Source organism: Bombina bombina, chromosome 12 (genome assembly GCF_027579735.1).
Source record: "Bombina bombina isolate aBomBom1 chromosome 12, aBomBom1.pri, whole genome shotgun sequence".
Lineage (NCBI taxonomy): Eukaryota > Metazoa > Chordata > Amphibia > Anura > Bombinatoridae > Bombina > Bombina bombina.
The window spans coordinates 19,150,587-19,168,342 of NC_069510.1; the positions used below are offsets into that span (position 1 = coordinate 19,150,587).

Here is a 17,756-nt window from a genome sequence, read left to right on the forward strand (position 1 = left end):
TCATGTGACATCCTGTCTGTGCTTTTGTTTATGTTACGATCGTGGACAGTTGCCCTGATCAAGAAATGGTTAATATAAATTCATCAATGCATTAATTCCTATGAAGAACAACTCCAGGATAGCAGAGGTACAGCTGGAGAGCATCTTAAACCTAAGGAAAGTTACAATAGTAGTAGTGATTCTCTTACAAGCCATCAGCAGCATAAAAAAATACTTTTTTTTTTAATATTTATTTTTTTTTTTAAAGGAGTCAGAAAAATAATGAAGCTTATATATTATTGGATCACTTTTAACCTCATACATTAATTTTTGTGCCATGTGCAATTGTTTGTTCCCTTGTCTGCTTAAGGAAAAACTCATTTTCGGTTTTAATAAAATGCAAAGACTACAGCAACATTAGTGATATTTGTGTTTGTATGAATCCAAACGCACATGTCTTTTATCTATTGTAGCTGACCATGTCAGACACCTGTTTAAATACATCCTGTAGCAGAGATGTGCACTCACCGAAGACCTAAATAAATACATACATCCTGCAGCAGAGATGTGCACTCATCGGGCACCTAAGTAAATACATACATCCGGTAGCAGAGATGTGCACTCATCGGGCACCTAAATAATTACATACATCCTGCAGCAGAGATGTGCACTCATCAGGCACCTAAATAATTACATACATCCTGCAGCGGAGATGTGCACTCACCGGGCACCTAAATAAATACATACATACATCCTGCAGCAGAGATGTGCACTCATCGGGCACCTAAATAATTACATACATCCTGCAGCGGAGATGTGCACTTACCGGGCACCTAAATAAATACATACATACATCCTGCAGCAGAGATGTGCACTCATCGGGCACCTAAATAATTACATACATCCTGCAGCGGAGATGTGCACTCACCGGGCACCTAAATAAATACATACATACATCCTGCAGCAGAGATGTGCACTCATCGGGCACCTAAATAATTACATACATCCTGCAGCAGAGAAGTGCACTCACCGAAGACCTAAATAAATACATACATCCTGCAGCAGAGATATGCACTCATCGGGCACCTAAATAATTACATACATCCTGCAGCAGAGATGTGCACTCACCGGTGGACCTAAATAAATACATACATACTGCAGCAGAGATGTGCACTCATCGGGCACCTAAATAATTACATACATCCTGCAGCAGAGATGTGCACTCACCGGTGGACCTAAATAAATACATACATCCTGCAGCAGAGAGGTGCACTCACCGGGCACCAAAATAAATACATACATCCTGCAGCAGAGAGGTGCACTCACCGGGCACCAAAATAAATACATACATCCTGCAGTAGAAGTGCGCACTCACCGGGCACCTAAATAAATACATACATCCTGCAGCAGAGAGGTGCACTCACCGGGCACCAAAATAAATACATACATCCTGCAGTAGAAGTGCGCACTCACCGGGCACCTAAATAAATACATACATCCTGCAGCAGAGATGTGCACTCACCGGGCACCAAAATAAATACATACATCCTGCAGTAGAGGTGCGCACTCACCGGGCACCTAAATAAATACATACATCCTGCAGCAGAGATGTGCACTCACCGGGCACCTAAATAAATAGATACATCCTGCAGCAGAGATGTACACTCATCGGGCACCTAAATAAATACATATATCCGGTAGCAGAGATGTGCACTCACCGGGCACCTAAATAAATACATACATCCTGCAGCAGAGATGTACACTCATCGGGCACCTAAATAAATACATACATCCTGCAGCAGAGATGTGCACTCACCGGGCACCTAGATAAATACATACATCCTGCAGCAGAGATGTGCACTCACCGAGCACCTAAATAAATACATACATCTTGCAGCAGAGATGTGCACTCACCGGGCACCTAAATAAATACATACATCCTGCAGCAGAGATGTGCACTCACCGGGCACCTAAATAAATACATACATACATCCTGCAGCAGAGATGTGCACTCACCAGGCATCTAAATAAATACATACATCCTGCAGCAGAGATGTGCACTCACCGGGCACCTAAATAAATACATACATCCTGCAGCAGAGATGTGCACTCACCGGGCACCTAAATAAATACATACATACATCCTGCAGCAGAGATGTGAACTCACCAGGCATCTAAATAAATACATACATCCTGCAGCAGAGAGGTGCACTCACCGGGCACCAAAATAAATACATACATCCTGCAGCAGAGATGTGCACTCAACGGGTACCTAAATAAATACATACATCCTGCAGCAGAGAGGTGCACTCACCGGGCACCTAAATAAATACATACATTGGTGACTGCAAATATATTCCTTTTTCTATTGGCTCAACAAATGTTTTCAGCTTGCTCTACATAGTGCATTGCTGCTCCCTTAAAGGGACATTAAAGCTAAATGTTTTCTTTCATGATTCAGATAGAATATAAAATTTTAAACAACTTTCCATTTTACTTCTATTATCTAATTTGCTTCATTCTCTTGGAATCCTTTGTTGAAGGAGCAGCATTGCACTACTGGAAGCTAGCTGAAATCCAATGGCAAGAGGCATTTATGTGCAGTCACCAATCAACTGCTTCTGAGGCTACCTAGGTATGATAAATGCATTGAAGTTATTTAAAATTGTAAGCTCTACCTAACTCATGAAAGAAAAAATGGGTTTCATGTCCCTTTAACAAAGGATACCAAGCAAAATTAAGCAACTGTGTAAATAGAAGGAAATTGGAAAATTGCTTTAAATTATTTGCTTTATCTGAATAATGAGCTTTTAACCCCTTAACGACGCACGTCGTACAGGGTACGTCGCACACAACCTGGTCTTAAAAGACCAGCGACGTACCCTGTACGACATTAGGGGTTTAAAGCGGCTGGATGCGATCCTGCTCGCTTCCAGCCGCTGTCTGGTTATTGCAGTGATGCCTCGATATCGAGGCATCCTGCAATAACATCCCTTGGCCATCTGATGCAGAGAGAGCCCCTCTGTGGCCCTCTCTGCACCGGACATCGGTGGCCGGTATTGTTGGTGGGTGGGAGCCGACTTGGGAGGCGGGTGGGAGCCGACTTGGGAGGCGGGTGGGCGGCCATCGATGGGCCAGGTAATGTAGAGGGGGCGGGATCGGGATCGGGCCGATGGGGGTGCGCACGCGTGCACGGGAGGCGGCGGGCGCGTGCATGGGGCGGGAGCGGGTGGGAACCGCTACACTACAGAAACATTTTGGTTATAAAAGTAAGAGAAAGGGGTATTTTAAGTTTTAAAAAAAAACAATCAAAGGTATCTAGGAGGGGGTGGGGGGTTGGTCTTTGGTGGGGGGAGCTACACTACAGAAAAGGGGGAAAAAAATAAAAAAAAGCAACAATTTTATTCTAAACTGGGTACTGGCAGACAGCTGCTAGTACCCAAGATGGCGCCCATTAAGGCCGAGGGGGAGGGTTAGAGAGCTGTTTGGTGGGGGATCAGTCAGGTTGGGGGCTAAGGGGGGGTCCTACACAGCAGCATATGTAAATATGCTTTAAAAAAAAAAAGCCTAAATATACCTTTTATTTTAGTACTGGCAGAGTTTCTGCCAGTACTTAAGATGGCGGGGACAATTGTGGGGTGGGGGAGGGAAGAGAGCTGTTTGGGAGGGATCAGGGGGTCTGATGTTTCAGGTGGGAGGCTGAGCTCTACACTAAAGCTAAAATTAACCCTGCAAGCTCCCTACAAGCTACCTAATTAACCCCATCACTGCTAGCCATAATACACGTGTGATGCGCAGCGGCATTTAGCTGCCTTCTAAGTACCAAAAAGCAACGCCAAAGCCATATATGTCTGCTATTTCTGAACAAAGGGGATCCCAGAGAAGCATTTACAACCATTTGTGCCATAATTGCACAAGCTGATTGTAAATGATTTCAGTGAGAAACCTAAAATTGTGAAAAATTTAACTTTTTTTTAATTTGATCGCATTTGGCGGTGAAATGGTGGCAAGAAATATACCAAAATGGGCCTAGATCAATACTTGGGGTTGTCTACTACACTAAACTTAAGCTAAAATTACCCCAAAAAGCTCCCTACATGCTCCCTAATTAACCCCTTCACTGCTGGGCATAATACACGTGTATTGCACAGTGGCATTTAGCGGCCTCCTAATTACCAAAAAGCAAAGCCAAACCTATATAAGTCTGCTATTTCTGAACAAAGGGGATCCCAGAGAAAAATTTACAACCATTTATGCCATAATTGCACAAGTTGTTTGTAAATAATTTCAGTGAGAAATCGAAAGTTTGTGAAAAAATTTGTGAAAAAGTGAACAATTTTTTGTATTTGATCGCATTTGGCGGTGAAATGGTGGCATGAAATATACCAAAATGGGCCTAGATCAATACTTTGGGATGTCTACTAAAAAATATATACATGTCAATGGATATTCAGGGATTCCTGGAAGATATCAGTGTTCTAATGTAACTAGCGCTAATTTAGAAAAAAAATGGTTTGGAAATAGCAAAGTGTTACTTGTATTTATTGCCCTATAACTTGCAAAAAAAGCAAAGAACATGTAAACATTGGGTATTTCTAAACTCAGGACAAAATTTAGAAACTATTTAGCATGGGTGTTTTTTGGTGGTTGTAGATGTGTAACAGATTTTGGGGGTCAAAGTTAGAAAAAGTGTGTTTTTTATCATTTTTTCTCATATTTTATATTTTTTTTATAGTAAATTATAAGATATGATGAAAAACGGTATATAATATATGTGGGTACAGTAAATGAGTAAGAGGGAAATTACAGCTAAACACAAACACTGCAGAAATGTAAAAATAGCCTTGATCCCAAAAGGACAGAAAATGGAAAAGTGCTGTGGTCATTAAGGGGTTAAACATTCCCATGAATATTAACCCAATGTTTCCTAACCATATCTACACATGGAATAAGCATAAGAAAAATATAAAAACTAAACAAAACTAATACAGTAAGAAAAATCCATTTCTTCTAAAGAGACTAAAACAAAACTCAATATTCTGTACATTCATAGCATCATCATAAATCCTCCATCCTCCATCCTATAATTATATTATGCTTCTAGCGTATGCTTATGCTGCAGCAAGTGCATTAAAAGCCCAATAGCTTTGTGCATTTGCAAAGGAGAAAATGTGAACGCTCCACAAGTAAATGCTAATGTTCCATTGGCAGAATGCTGATCTTGCAAACATATCTCTGAGGCTCCTTCAGACGATCATAATCCCTGACACATTAGGAAATATTGTATCATATTAGGCAATTACCCGGCGGAAATATTTGCAGAAAGTATTGGTTCTACAATCAACTCTTTCCGCTCCACTTGCTGCAGATCAACTATATGTGAGTATAATGTGACCGAGGCTTTAGTATCTTTTTACTTAACACTGGCAACAATCTGAAAACTGTCAGTCTTCTCTTCTTTCAGTTAAACAATTTTATTTATATTTATATATACACACACATACATACAGAGCCAAGCACACTCACAGGAACGAACAACCAGCTCAATAACACTGTTAGCCTGTTCTATGGCGATTTACCACCTGGGTGCAGCTTCTTTTAGCCCTGTAATACTTTTCACAGAGTGTAATATATCAGTCTGATCCCACCTATTACGGTCAGTCCAGCGCCGAAATAGCAGGCAATTTTTCTCTGAACAAGGAACACAGCAACGATTGTTTCTGCATTCATTGGGCCTGATCAGTGAGGTGTAGCCATATTCCTCTAAGCACACTGAACAAGAAGACCACGTCTGGTTGCTCCATTTTCTCTCTGTATATATATATATATATATATATATATATAATGTCAAATAGCCGGTGGCCCAGCACTCCAACCTCTGTACACAAATAGTGACCTGGGTGCAATCCTCAATAATCAGACACACAGCTTCGTAGTAAAGGAGGGCACTCTCAGAGTTTGAATAAGCCAATAATTTATTTCAAATACAATGCATGAAAAGTCATAGTCAACGTTGCGGCTCTATCTTTGAGCCTTCTTCAAGACTGATTTTAAAGCTTAATACGGCTAGCCAGCCGTGCTCCCGGCGGAGAATGAACGCAGTGAATGAAGAAGGCTCAATGATAGAGCCCAAACGTTGACTATGACTTTTCATGCATTGTATTTGAAATAAATTATTGGCTTATTCAAACCCTGAGAGTGCCCTTGTTTACTACGAAGCATATATATATATATATATATATATATATATATACACACATACTGTCATTTAATACAGTGCTCCACCCTGACAATGGAATTAGACAACTAGCATCACAGATATATTAATTCACTGACATTATACTTTGATTTTCATTATGTACATCTAAGGAATAATGGGCTAGATTACAAGTGGAGCGTTAAATTAACTCTTGGTTGTCATCCACGCTTAAAACTTTGTGAGGATGACGACCCTGTGACATTACATGTAGCTAAAAAGTTATACAAGTTACTAACAAAAGAATTTCAGCATTGAGTTCCAATCCCTGTCATATGGAGTAATATTACATCTCATGTATGTCAGCATGTGAGTACCTGTTAGCAGACAGCACATGGGAAGGTCTACTAATTCTGATGAAGAAAACGGCCCAATCCTCTACCCCTTATCTGCAAAATAATAAAAACAAGAAAATACATAAATACTATATTATAAAGACTTACAGTAGTACATAGCTATAAAAACTCATTTTTCACTGTATACATGACAAAGATTACCCCTAGTACATCACACATGGAGAATAAGATGGTATTTTATAACTTAAAAGTATAGAAATTGTTGTATAATACCTAAAGAGACATTAAACTCAAAATATAATGTGCCATAAAGTATTTTATTATGCATAGGGAAATAAAAGTTGTGTATTTTAATTCTATATTTGATCTGTTTTTCTACTAACTTAAAGTGAATGTAAAGTTTTTGGTTTTTGCAGCCTGTATTCTATTCCTCATCTGGTATATAGTATGATCGCAACTTTATTTTTTTTTTTTTATGTATATTATAGTTATAAATACACTTTATATTTACATTCCCGGCCGTTCCTAGCTCCACCCTCCATGTATTTCCGGATAATGCCTTTATTATTTAAAATGCGCGTTCCCGATTGCCGGAACAATTGCGCATGCGCACCATTCCCCATACAATCGATTTGCGCCTGGTGACCCAAAAAATGTTATGCCTAAAGCGCAGGCGTCAATCGTTGCAACATTGTATTCAATAACTAGCTATCAATGATAGTATTCAATGCCGGCGACGCTGAAATTTGCGGTGGTTTGGTATCCTATATAGGAGCGTAACCTAGAAGTTACGCTCGTATATTTCTGCCGTCGCCCATAGTTTTTTGGGCCATAGGCAGGTATACCAAACCAGCGCAGTTTGGTATCCAATATACAGCGTAAGGACTTACGTGGCGAAAATGGAGAAATCTTACTCCATTTTCACCTCGCCACAAAAAGCAGCCGTAGTAAGCCTTACGCTGTCTATTGGAGCCTCGTAACTCCCTAAACTAGCTACAAAATAAACCTAAGACCTAACGCATGCGCAATGTCTATCTACCTGTCAACCGCGATCCACCGCCGCGATCCCTAATAAAGTATTTAACCCCTAAACCGCCGCTCCCGGACCCCGCCGCCACCTACAATAAAAGTATAACCCCCTAATGTGAGCTCCTACCCCGCCGCCAACTACATTAAACTACCCCCTAAAGTGAGCCCCTTACACCGCCGACATCTACCTTACCTACCCACTAAAGTGAGCCCCTTACACCGCCGCCATCTACCTTACCTACCCCCTAATGTGAGCTCCTACCCCGCTGCCATCTATTTTAAAATTATTAACCCCTAATTTAATCCCCCTACCCCGCCGCCACCTATATTAAATTAATTAACCCCTAATCTAATCCCCCTACCACGCCGCCACCTATATTAAATTATTTAACCCCTAAAATACTAAACTATCCCTTACCACTAAACCCAAGTCTAACCCTACAAATAGCCCTGAAAAGGGCTTTTTGCGTGGCATTACCCCAAAGTAAACTGCTCTATTGCCAGCCCTTAAAAGGGCTTTTTGCGGGCCATTGCCCTAAAGTAATCAGCTCTTTTACCAGCCCTTAAAAGGGCTTTTGGTGGGGCTTTGTCACAAAGTAAACTGCTCTTTTGCATCTAATCTAAATCCCCCTACACCGGCCCTACCTATAATAAATGTATTACCCCCTAATCTAATCCCCCTACACCGGCCCTACCTATAATAAATGTATTAACCATTAATTTAATCCCCCTTACACCGCCGCCAGCTATATTAACCCTAATTATATTAGGGTTAATATAGTTATTATATTATATATATTAACTATATTAACCCTAATTATATTAGGGTTAATATAGTTAATATCGTTATTATATTATCTAAATATTAAGTATAATAACCCTATCTAACTCGAACATCCCTAACTAAACTCTTATTAAAATAAATATAATATTAATATTATTAATGAAAATATTCCTATTTAAATCTAAATACTTACCTATAAAATAAACCCTAAGATAGCTACAATGTAATTAATAATTACATTGTAGCTATTTTAGGGTTTATATTTATTTTACAGGTAACTTGGTATTTATTTTAACTAGGTACAATAGCTATTAAATAGTTAATAACTATTTAATAGCTACCTAGTTAAAATAATTACCAATTTACCAGTAAAATAAATCCTAAGCTAAGTTACAAATACACCTACAATATCAATAAATTGAATAAACTACAAATATCTAAACTAAAATACAATAAAATAATCTAAAATAAATTACAAAAAAAAACAAAACACTAATTTACAAAAAATAAAAAAAATTATTACAAGATTTTTAAGCTAATTACACCTATTCTAAGCCCCCTAATAAAATAATAAAGCCCCCCAAAATAAAAAAATTCCCTGCCCTATTCTAAATTTAAAAAGTTCAAAGCTCTTTAACCTTACCAGCCCTTAAAAGGGCTTTTTGCAGGGCATGCCCCAAAGAAAACTGCTCTTTTGCCTGTAAAGATAAACACAATACCACCCCCCAACATTACAACCCACCACCCACATACCCCTATTCTAAACCCACCCAAACCCCCCTTAAATAAACCTAACACTACCCCCCTGAAGATCTCCCTACCTTGCATTCACCCAGCCGAGCAGAACTCTTCATCCGATCCGGGCGATGTCTTCAATCAAGCTGCAGAGAAGTCTTCTTCCATCCGGTGATGTCTTCAAGCAAAGCGGCATCTTCAATCTTCTTTCTTCGCTCCTCCGCCGCGGAGCATCCATCCGGCACGACGACTTCCTGACGAATGAGGTGCCTTTAAATGACGTAATCCAAGATGGTGTCCGTCAAATTCCGATTGGCTGATAAATGTCGGCGGGGTAGATGGGGTAGATGGCGGCGGGGTAGCTAAGTTAGATGGCGGCGGTTTAGGGGTTAATAACTTTATTAGGTAGCGGCGGTTTAGGGGTTAAACACTTTATTGGGGATCGCGGACCGCGGTTGACAGGTAGATAGACATTGCGCATGCGTTAGGTGTTCGGAATTGTTTGCGCATGCGCTACATGTGAACGAGCATGGATTGTCAATGACGATTTGTTAGGGAACGCATGCGCAGTTTGATCGCGTTACGTGTGCAAAAAGGGGCTGGACGCCACGGGGTATGAGCTAGAATTCGTTAAGGGCAATGTCAATCAAATTAGATACGAGGGACAAGATGGCGGGCGGAGGAAGAAAGTAAGCAAAGTAGGTTTATAAATCCTTCGATTATGGTTTTAGTCTTAAATTATAAAAAAATGATGAATTAAACTAACGTTTATTTTAGGTAACAAGATGAGGAAGAGTGGTGAACGTGACTTGACATTCACTTTAAATCAGAAAACGTTTTCTTTTCTATTCTAACCAAAGTGGATGGAGTGTATTCTGCACAATTTAGCTTACTCATCCTGCAACTTTCTACATAGTGATTGCTTAAAGGGATAGTAAAGTCCAAATTAAACTTTCATGATTCAGATAGGGCATGTCATTATAAACAACTTTCTAATTTACTTTTATCATTAAATTTGCTTTGTTTTCTTGTTATTCTTAGACGAAAGCTAAACCTAGGTAGGCTCATATGCTAATTTATAAGCCCTTGAAGGCCGCCTCTGCATTTAAAAATGTTTCACAGCTAGAGGGTGTTAGTTCATGTGTTTCATATAGATAACACTGTGCTCATGCACGTGAAGTTATTTAAGAGTCAGCACTAATTGCCTGAAATGCATGTCTGTCAAAGGATCTGAGATAAGGAGGCAGTAAGCAGAAGTTTAGATACAAGGAATTACAGAGGTAAAAAGTATATTTCTATAACAGTGTTGGTTATGCAAAACTGGGGAATCGTAAATAAAGGGATCATCTATCTTTTTAAACAATAAGATTTTTGGTGTTTACTATCCCTTTAAACAGTACAGATCATTTATATCTGTCCCTAACTGGCCACTGTATTTGTCGTCATAGTGATTTGACAAATTGACTGGGGATCAAAATAGACAACTAACAAAATTTTTCATGTTTGTCAGTTGCATTTTTTTAAATTTTTGTTTGGCCCTTTTGGAGACAAAATAAAAGTGATGGAGTACACAGGAAAGGGGGGAGATCCTTTTACGAATCAGCTCCTTCATTTGTAGTGATGTACAGGTGGTCTGACCATTCATGTGTAGAACTTCCCCTGTCCAATCCTGAAAGAGAATCACTAAATGATTGATGTGAGGGGCAGCAAATAAGGCATTCAATACCTCCAATCCACTTTCACCCTAGAACAGGAAGGTGGGAGTCTGAGTGCACATTAGCCATCTTTAATCACAGTCACTTCAGATTTGGTCAGGGCAGTTGTGTTACCTCTGTAAGTTGTTTCTCTTTGTTGTTAAATAAACTCTGTGTGTGCAGAATCAGATGTTTTCTTGCAGTGCATTATGTATTATTTTCACTCTGGGGACCAGGGATTTAGATTTATTCTTTAGTAGTTTAGTGTTGAAGAGCTGTAGCTTTTTACATATTGCAGTGGGGGCATAGCTGGGACTGGTAGGACTTCTGCCTTTGTTGGGAAAAAAATATTTCAAACCTTTTGAATCACAATTTAACTGCACATTACTGCATTATTATTTTTTTTCATTTGTACTCTGTAAAGCAGGGATTTATCATTTTTCTATAATTGTTTAATGTTAAAGAGTTGTATTATTTTGTATTGCAGAACATTGCTGGGGCAGTTTTTTCTTTCAGTGAGTGCACATTACTGCATCATTTTATTATAACTTTTTTCAATAGTTAGAAAAAAATTATTATTATTTTATATATATATATATATATATATATATATATATATATATATTACAAGTACCCCAATCTAATTTATACAGTATCTTTGGGTTCCTTTGCTATAAGCTATCTATCACCATTGTTATGTAGCATGTACCTTTTCATTTGGGTGTAAAATACAGGGAGTGCAGAATTATTAGGCAAGTTGTATTTTTGAGGATTATTTTTTTTTTTTTTCAAATCTTTTTATTGAGAGAGCGGCATACATGTAAATACAAACAAATATCTCCATGTTACAGTATAAAGTCAGTTGAGTATTTTATACAGAGTAAGACAGTGCAATAGTATATTTACAGTATGTGACCTTCTCGGTCCTTCCTTCTCAACATATCTTGATTAGAAACATTAATTCCATATTATAATCCAAGTAGACTTTCAACATGATAAAGGTTTCACATGGATACAGCTCTCAAACTTTTCTCTTTTCAACCCATTCCCCCCCCTCCTACCCCTCCTCCCTCCCATGCCCCCCCGCCCATGTGGAGATTAGCACTTCTCTCCCCACTATCGTGCCCCACCCCAGAAAACTACTCCTACCCTTATATTCAACAGTTATTCCGTGCCTAGGATAGTCTATGTCCTGCATCTCACTCGATGAGCCGGTGTGAGAAAAAAAAAAAAAAAGGAAAGAAAAGAAAGAAAAGGTATCAAGGGAAGAGACAAACGTAGGGGTCAACCTGCAATGTCCAAACTTTAGTCATCTAGGTGACTCCATTCCCCTCTCAGAGAGTCTTCCAGGAATGATACAGTGTTACGGAAAGGGATCAGAACTTGTCTTTGTACTTCTAATTCGAACGTCAATATCAGTCTACGCCATTTCCGAAGAAATGGATTTAGCCTATTTCCCACGTCTATTCTGACATCTACTTGTTCGGTAAATAGTTGGGTTCTCAGCATATTTCGAAAGTAAGCTATTGAGGGGATTTGGGCAACTGTCCAATGTTTGAGTATGCATTTTCTTGCTAATAATATCAGTAGCGTCAGTTCAGAGTCAAATTGCCTGTGGTGTTGTTCCCAGTCTAAAAACAATATCATCTGAGGTGTAAAGTCAATATTTATGGCTAGCTTTTTCCTAACCCAATATTGTAGTTTTTCCCAAAACTGTCTAATCTTGGGGCAGTCCCAGATACAGTGCAACAGGTCCGGGGATTCCATTGAACACTTGGTACATCTGTTCGGCCAGTCGGGAATCCACTTAGCAAGGCACTTAGGGGTCATATATGCCCTATGCAAAAATCTAATTTGTGTCTCCCGTAGATTTGCCGACAATGTGGCTTTTCTAGTTTTCTCCAGTCCTCTCCGGGCCTCTTCCCACGTGATCTCCCCAAATCCCTCCCTCTGCCAGCCCTGTAAAAGTTCTGGTTGCAGTAATTGTAGTCTTTTTTGTATCAAAGTTTGGTAGATCCCTGATAAAGAGAAGCATCCCATCTTAAATAAAGTTTGTGATACTCGGAATGGTGAGCCTTCCCAAAAATCCGGTTTATCTCTGGTTAGAGTCTCCACATAATGACGTGCCTGCAGGTATGCATAAAAATGCTTGTTTGGCAAGTTGTATTCTCTCTGCAGTGTCGCAAAAGATTTCATGGTTTTCAGTAGCGGGTCCACCAGTGATCCCACAGTTTTCAACCCAAGCGCCTCCCAAGTGCGAAATGGTTTCGTATCCATACCTGCAGGAAAATCTGGGTTACCACTTAGTGGTAAAAAGGCAGAACCTAGGTTCGTTTTGCCTAAAAATTTGTGAGCTAGGTGCCAGGCCCTTAGCGGGTCCTGATATATAAAATTCCCCTCCAATGTCCCTCCCATCTTTGGTTTTGGCATGTGAGGCAGGTATGCCAAGGCTATACCTCCTAGAGCCGCCCGTTCCAGGTTATCGCTATAAAAGTGAGCCGAACTCACCTGCCAATCTACAACTAAGCGGATCAGGGCCGCCCAATTGTAGAGTTTGAAATCTGGCAGCGACAAGCCCCCATGTAGGTAGTTCAGGGTTAGTTTATCTGTTGCAATGCGCGGTCTGCCGCCTCGCCACAAGAAGAAACGCATTGCAGAGTTTAACTCTTTCACATTCGCCTTGGAGAGTAGTAACGGTAGCATGAGCATAGGGTATAAGAGCCGTGGGAGGATAACCATTTTCAAGAGGCTAACCCTTCCCATCAGAGAAATCGGGAGAGATTTCCAACTTCTCATCTGACCACACAGTTTTGCACATAAAGGAGTCAAATTAGTTGCATACAGCTTATTGGGATTCACATGGATCTGGATTCCTAAATAAGTGATCATTTGGTTTGCTACCGTAAACGGGTAGTCATGGGCTTGGTTCTCCCCCTTATGCAGCCAGAGAATTTCTGACTTTTGCATGTTGGCTTTGTATCCCGCGAACGCCCCAAAATCTGACAGCGTCTGCACAATTGATGGTATATGGGTTTTTGGTTCCTGAACAAATAGCAACATATCATCCGCATACAATGCGAGATGTTGGGGGTGCTCGGCCATGTCAATGCCCGGGAATATTTGACGCAGTTTAACTGCCAGGGGCTCCAGTGCCAGATTGAACAGCAAGGGAGACAGGGGGCATCCCTGTCTCGTGCCTCTTTGCAGAACGATGTCTGATGAGTAAAGATGATTAGAACATATATTGGCTATGGGGGATGAGTACAAATTTTTGACAAATGCCGTAAAGGGCCCAGAAAAGTTAAAGCTAGCCAGTGTATGGAATAAATGGCTCCATTCTACCCTGTCAAAGGCCTTCTCTGCGTCTAATGACAGCAGGAAGACCTCCGGGACTTGATCCCCCACTCTAGAATTTTTCCTATTCCAGAAATGATGTAGTACCTGCAGTATTCTGCGTACATTCACTACCGATGATCTTGCCATCATGAAACCAGTCTGGTCTTCATGAATCAAGTCTGGCAACACAAATTTAAGACGCTCCGCTAGTAGTTTTGTTAAGATCTTATAGTCGGAGTTCAGTAATGAGATTGGTCTATAAGACTCAGTAAGCAAGGCATCTTTGCCCGCTTTGGGGATAAGAGTAATATGAGCGGCTGTGAAAGTCGTGGCCGGCCTGTTTTCCTCTGTGAAATAGTTGGCAAACAGGTCAGTGAGCACTGGTGTTACTCTAGTTTTCAGCATCCTGTAGAACTCAATGGGCAGCCCATCCGGGCCTGCCGCTTTACCCAAGTTTAAGGTCATAATCGTCCTGTCCACTTCTTCCCTTGTAATTGGTGCATTTAACTGAGTCAGTTGCGACTCCGTTATCTGTGGGAGTTCAATAGAGCTCCAAAATGCTCGCCTCTTTTCTTCTGAATCACACTGATTGCTAGTGTAGAGCTCAGAGTAATAGGCAGCGAAGGCTTCCACAATCCTTTCAGGATCTTTCACTACAGTGCCCTTATGTTTGATGGCTGCAATAAAACGGGTGGAGGTTTTTAGATTAACCAGGGAGGCTAACAGCCTGCCTGATTTATCGCCGTAGCGATAATATTTGCCTCTAGTTCGCAGGAGAGTTTGTGAGGCCTGGTATGCCAGCATCGTGTCATATTCTTTTTTAGTGGCTATGTATTGCCTGTGATGTGTCAGTGTCATGTCAGATCTGTACAGGCCATAGTTGTTTGTCAACTTCTCTCTCAATTTCTCTAATCTCTCTGTTTGCAGTTTCTTCCTGCGAGATAAGAAGGCCAAAATATCCCCGCAAGAACTACCTTGGCTGTTTGCCAAAAGAGCTCCGGGGTCGATGCATGCTGTGCGTTATTGGCTTGGTAGTCATCCCAAGCGCTTTCTAGGTATTGTTGGAACTCCTGAGAGGTCAACAAGTATTGTGGGAATCTGAGAGCCCTGCGATTACTGGATCTGGGCAAGGTGTCTAAGAAGAGACCCACAGGGGCGTGGTCAGAGACCACAATGTCTCCGATCTTAACATCTACTGTTTGGGGGATAAGGGAGTTCGAAATCAGAAATAGATCTATGCGAGACATAGTAGGAGAGGCCTGGGAGAGACACGTGAAGTCTTTGCCATCTGGATTTAGCTTCCGCCAAATATCAACAACATCCAAAGAGGACACCAGTGTTTGGAATGTTTTTAGTTCAAATTTGGTATTGATCTTCGGTTGTGCCCCGACCAAGTGTCGTGTGGGATCCCTAAGCCTGTCACAATGTGGATTAGGGGCCAGGTTGAAGTCCCCTCCTATTATAAGAGGGGTGTCTAAAAAGGGGGTTAGTAAGTCAATCAGTTTGTTCCAGAATGTCTTGTCCTTATTATTGGGAGCATATATATTACACAGTGTGTACTTTTTACCGGCAATGGTAACCCGGGCTATAACATATCGCCCTTCAGTGTCTGTCAATACTGTCACGTCCCCAACCTCTAGTTTCTTCCCAAATAAAATAGCTACCCCTCTACTAGACGATTTATAGGAGGCAAATTCCACCCTACCAACCCAATCAGTCTTTAATTTCAAGTGTTCTGAGTCAGTAAGGTGCGTCTCCTGTATAAACGCAATATCTGCCCCTTTCTTCCTAAGTTGAGTTAATATAGTTTTTCTTTTTATCGGGGAGTGTATACCCCCCACATTCCAGGAGTAAATACTAAATGTCAATGATTTTCAAGAACCTCTGTGTGTTCATGGGTATTACAGATAGAGGAAGAGAGGGAGAGAGAAGAGAGAGAGAAGAAAAAAAAAAAAAAAATTATATTTCCTACCAGTTCCCACACCGGCCCATCATGTCCAAGAAACTCAGTTATCCTTACTGCCGAGGCACAACCTGCAAAGAGCAACATCAAAAAATAACATATTATAAACCAAATTTTGCTATTCATAAAACCCTCATATTTAAGGAGTACTTTTCCTCCCTTATGAACATAACCTTTCCATACGTTACAGATAATAAACATTAGCACCCAGAGGGAGGAGAATGTAAAGAAGTTGTTAATACATTTTCCTATCATCATATTGCATGTATTTTTTCCCCTCCGTTGATTCACCCCATCTGTAATAGAGGTTAGCAAGTGAGTAAAACATTTGAACAGAACACAACTTTTGAACACAACTTGTCCTGTCTGAACCATAACTACTAACCAAAGCAACCCTATAAGATCCATATCGTAAATATAGGTACTGCTATCTGAACTCTCCAAATGGAGTAATCTTTTTTGCCTATTAGCATATGCCAATAACATTTTCAGACCTTAAGAGATATATTAAGAGATATATTCCCTTCACAGAAGATTCCTTTAACCCCCCCCCCCCCCCTTAGCACGGACAGGGCTCCTGGAGCCATCTTCGGCATCCAAGTACTCTTGTGCCGCTTGTGGTGATTCAAAAAATTTAGGCCCTCTGTGGGTTATTATCTTTAATTTGGCAGGGAAGAGCAGGAATGCCTGCCTACCCTCTCTGTGTAATCTGGAGCATAATGTGGAGAACTCCCTGCGCTTCTTTACCAAGTCTGCTGAATAATCCTGAAACAACAGGATCCTAGAATTTTCATACAGCACTTCGTCCATTTTCCTATACGCCCTGAGAACAGCCATTTTAGTTTGAAAGTGTAAAAATTTTATCATTACAGGCCTCGCCTGCGCATTACGATCCATGGCCGGCCTCTCAGGGCCCACTCTGTGCGCTCTCTCTACACTATGCACTAAAGCAGATGTGGGAATCCCTAGCAGAGGGGGGAGGGTAGTTTCAACAAATTTCAAAATGTCATTCGCTTTTACAGATTCAGGCAACCCTATCAGGCGAACATTATTCCGCCGGGATCTATTTTCTAGATCATCTAACTTTTGTTGAAGGACTGTGGTATGCTTCTCTAACTCCATTATTTTACTTGAGTGGACATTTTGTGTGTCTTCTACATCAGAGACCCTATTCTCAACCTCTGATACCCTAGTCGAGAATTGTTTAACCTCTTCTGCAAGAGTGTCAACCCCCTTCTGGAGGTTTTTTTTGGTAAAAATAGGGTAGATATTTGCTTGACTATTGGATGGGGGTCAAGGGTATAATTATCCTGAAAAACATCGCTGGTTGAGGCCTGGGTACCCATATCAGATCCCACTTTATTTCTGCGATCTAAATTCTTATTCCTATGTGCCATGCTATTTGGTATTAGGAATTTCTCCATACAATTTCTAGCCACTTATTACCTAGTCAGTGACTCAACAAATCTCATCTATGTGCAACAGTAGTGCGCCACCTGTCTCTAGTAATTCTCAGGGTTGAAAAGTTGACACAAAAGAAAAAGAAAAAAGAAAAGAAAAAGAAAAAGAACAACTATATTGCTCACTCTCTCTCTATGACAAGTCATGCAGACCTCAGTATATATACAGAAAGTTATCAGTCAACATTACAATATCACAAAGCTCAATTGTAGCTCAAATGAGA

At 40.5% G+C, this 17,756-nt stretch overlaps 1 long non-coding RNA gene across 1 annotated transcript in view; it reads right to left on the reverse strand.

The window, feature by feature from the left end:
• Positions 1-17,756, reverse strand: part of LOC128642600 (uncharacterized) — a 53,673-nt gene that overhangs the window by 13,075 nt on the left and 22,842 nt on the right. Inside the window, exon 2 of the long non-coding RNA XR_008399691.1 lies at positions 6,553-6,624. This is a non-coding gene — a long non-coding RNA (uncharacterized LOC128642600). The remainder of the gene's footprint in view (positions 1-6,552; positions 6,625-17,756) is intronic.